The sequence below is a fragment of the Mastomys coucha genome, unplaced genomic scaffold (assembly GCF_008632895.1).
Source record: "Mastomys coucha isolate ucsf_1 unplaced genomic scaffold, UCSF_Mcou_1 pScaffold18, whole genome shotgun sequence".
Taxonomy (NCBI): Eukaryota; Metazoa; Chordata; class Mammalia; order Rodentia; family Muridae; genus Mastomys; species Mastomys coucha.
Genome location: NW_022196900.1, coordinates 48290436 through 48294820, shown reverse-complemented (window position 1 = coordinate 48294820; position 4385 = coordinate 48290436).

Below are 4385 nucleotides of genomic sequence, written 5' to 3'. Positions count from 1 at the left end.
ACTATTGCTGTAGACGAGCATCTACATAAGACTGTTAAATCGATTGTTGTTTTATATCAAACAACTTTGATAATACTTATTTTTATTTTCATAATATTTTATAAATTTTAAGGAATATGACAAAAATATATTATATTTTTATAATAAATATAATACCTATATTATAGGTATTGAAGGGGGGTCTATGGGAGGAACGGTGGTACAAAAGGGAACAAGAATGTGATTCAATTCTATTTAATTAAAATATGTTTTTAAATGTTAAAATAAAGAATCAAAGAAAACATATGGTGGTCTTATGGTAAATATAATAAAAAGAGAGAGAGAGGAAGGAAAGAAGAATTAAATAAGGGTCAGAATTGAACTTTTGTAGAAAGTCAAGTTTGATAACAATAGGTAGTAGGAAATAACTTTTGATCTTATTAATTATATGCCAAACTGAAACAGAATCAAATTCACACAATCATCATATCTAGCATTTCTGTAACTGCAAGGCTTTACAACACCAATCCTAGGGAAGAAGATATTAAGTTTAAAGAAAATTGATTTTTATCATAATGTTAATTTTTAGTTCTCATAAAATTGTTGTTTGCTTGTTTTGTTCCTCTTTCAATATTCTTAGGTAATCAAGGAAGACTTTAGAAGAAACTGTATTTTGAAAAGCTGTGTGGTCAATGAATAAAATTTCTGAGGGAATGATTTTATGTACAAATAAAGCCTGAAAGAGAGACAGGTTGTCAGAGTAGGAGAAGCCATATTGAGATAGGGTCCCTCTCTGTCCTGTCTTTCATGAAATAAATGATGTCCTATGCCTGATTCTTCCTTCCCTTCACTGCTCTGGCATCCATACTTCTCCAGGCCTCAGTTGAGCCAGGTCCCCAGCAACTAGATATAATTTAAAATATCCTATCCACTCTAGCCTACATTCTGGCATGTGGTTGGTTACTTGTGCTCAGGTACCATGTATCTGTCCCATCACCTCTTTCTAGTGAATGTTTCTGCCTCCTTTTCTGCCAGAAGTCTTTCTCCTCCCATGTTCCACCTCCTATTTCCTGCCTAAGCTATAAGCCATAGGCTTCTTAACTGACAGGAGATGAATTCATACAATGCACAAGATGATCTTTCTACAATTCCCCCTTTTTAGTCCAATAAAAGGCTGGTTTTCTTTCAAATATATATTGTATACAATTATAATAATTATAAAACAATTATTAAGATTATAAGGTTTGATATACATTTAAAATTCCAGTCTGGTCATATTTGGCAACTCAGGAGAAATTATTCTATTATCTATCTTATCCCAGCAAGTTCAGAGTTTTGTATCTAAATCAAATCTTACCCTAATTTGTATTTCTATCATAAAAATGCCTTCTTAGACCTAGAACATTCTCTTAAATCCTAAACAACTTAAGCTTATAGTACGACTATGACTATCTAGTTTTCAACCCCATCAAAGATCTGATAAGGAAATAAATATCACCTAAGTATTCAGAAAGCACAAGGACACAGCTTCCAAAATTTATAGAAATTACAGATGCAGTTGATACCTGGGCAGTCCCCAATATTCTCTATAACATCTACCTGTAGCCTTCTGATCCAGAACATCTGACAGACCTTTTATGAAGCAGCAATTGTTAAGGACTTGCTTACCCTGTATTATCAAAGCTTGGCAATCAACTTCCCTGCATCTGTCCTTTCTGAATAGAATTCTATCTGCAGATAAATTTAGTCCATTTTCTTTCCCAACTATTTAGCTTGCAACAATTGAAGCTATAGAGATCTTTCAATGCTCATCATCTTTTTCCAAGTCAAATGGGATACTGATTGGAGCTGACATGTCCTCAATGTCAAAAAGGTCTTAAATTACTAAGAACATCATGAAATGCCATATTTTGTGAGTCTCTGAGAATGTTGAAGACCATCTGTCTATTCATAGCATATCTGAACAAGCAAATGTTGCCTGTCTCCAAATACCTATTAACTGCATAACCCAGAATGTATTTTTTGATAAACAGGTTAATATCAGAAGAGACTATGAGTTTGATTGACTGTTTAACTTGAATTATTGTGTAATTATCCTAAATAGCTTGTAATAGCAGCCATTAAAAAGACTGAGATGAAACCTTGGTAAAGATTTTTTTCCCAAATCTATTGATTGCTGTTTTGTCTTATTGACAGTGTCCTTTGCCTGACAGGAGCTTTGAGATTTTATAAGGCCCCATTTGTTGATTCTTGATCTTAGAACATAAGCTGTTAGTGTTCAGCTTAGGAAATTTTCCCTTGTGCCCATGTTTTCTAGGCTATTCCCCACTTTCTCCTTTATTAATTTTAGTGTATTAGGTTTTATATGGAGATCCTTGATCCACTTTGACTTCAGCTTTATACAAGAAGATAAGAATGAGTCAATTTGCATTCTTCTGCATGCTGACCTCCAGATGAACCAGCACCATTTGTTGAAAATGCTGTCTTTTCCCCACTGGTTGGTTTTAGCTTCTTTGTCAAATATCAAGTGTCCATATGTATGTGGGTTCATTTCTGAGTTTTCAGTTCTATTCCGTTGATCTTCCTGCCTGTCATTTGTGCCAATACCATACAGTGTTTTATTACTATTGCTCTGTAATACAACTTGAGGTCAGGGATGGTGATTACCCCCAGAAGTTCTTTTTTGTTTAGAATAGTTTTCATTATCATGGTTTTTTGTTGTTGATCCAGATGATTTTGCAAATTGTTTTTCTAACTCTGTGAAGAATTGAGTTGGAATTTTGGTGGGGATTGAATCTGTGGATTGCTTTTGGCAAGATGGCCATTTTAACTATATTAATCCTGCCAATCCAGGAGCATGGGTGATCTTTCCATCTTCTGAGGTCTTCTTCAATTTCTTTCTTCATTTACTTGTTTGGTTAGAGTCAAACCATGATATTTTATACTGTTCTGAAAGATATAGTTTCTCTAATTTCTTTCTTAGCCCATTTATCTCTTGAGTTAGAAAGGCTACTGATTTGTTTGAGTTAATTTTATATCCAGCTACTTTGCTGAAGTTGTTTATCAGCTGTAGGAGTTCTCTGGTGGAATTATTGTGGACACTTAAGTATGCTACCATAGCATCAGCAAATAGTAATATTTTGACTTCTTCCTTTGCAATTTGTATTTCATTGACCTTCTTTTGTTGTCTAATTGCTCTAGCAAGAACTTCAAGTATTATATTAAGTAGATAGGGAGAGAGTAAACAGCCTTGTCTAATCTCTGATTTTAGTGGGATTGCTTCAAGTTTAGTTTGATGTTGGCTACTGGTTTGCCATATATTGCTTTTACTATGGTTAGGAATGGGCCTTGATTCCTGCTCTTTCCAAGACTTTGAACATGAAGAGATATTGAATTTCATCAAATGCTTTTTCAGCATCTAGTGAAATGATCATGTTGGTTTTTTTTCTTTGAGTTTGTTTATGTAGTAAATTATCTTGATGGATTTCCCTATATTGAACCATCCCTGCATCCCTGACATGAAGACTGCTTGACCTTGGTGAACGATCATTTTGATGTGTTATTGGATTTGGTTTGTTAGAATTTTATTGAATATTTTTGCATTGATGTTAATAAGGGACATTAGTCTGAAGTTCTCTTTCTTTGTTGGGTCTTTGTGTGGTTAGGGGATAAGCATAATTGTGGCTTCATAGAACAAATTGGGTAGTGTTCCCTTTTTCTATTTTGTGCAATAGTTTGAGGATTATTGATATTAGGTCTTCTTTGAAAGTCTGATAGAATTCTGCACTAAACCCATCTGTTCTTGGGCTCTTTTTGGTTGGGAGATTTTTAATGACTGCTTCTATTTCTTTAGGGGATACGGGACTGTTTAGATGGTTTATCTGACCCTGATTTAACATTGGAACCTGGTATCTGTCTAGAAAATTGTCCATCTTATCAAGAGTTTCCAATTTTGTCAAATAGGCTTTTATGGTAGGATCTAATGATTTTTTTTTAATGTCCTTGGTTTCTGGTGTTATGTCTCCCTTTTCATTTCCGATTTTATTTATTTGGATACTGTCTCTGTGCCCTCTGATAAATCTGGCTAAGGGTTTATCTACCTTGTTGATTTTCTCAAAGAACTTGGTTGATTTTAGCCCTGAGTTTGATTATTTCCCACTGTCTACTCCTCTTGGGTGTATTTGCTTCTTTTTGTTCTTGAGCTTTCAAGTATGCAGTCAAGCTGCTAGTGTATACTCTCTCTTGTTTCTTTTTTGGACGCACTTAGAGCTATGAGTTTTCCTCTTAGTACTGCTTTCATAGTGTCCCATAATTTTGGTATGATATGCCTTCATTTTCATTAAATTCTATAAAGTCTTTAATTTCTTTATTTCTTTTTTTAAGTTGATAAGTTTTTTACTACATAT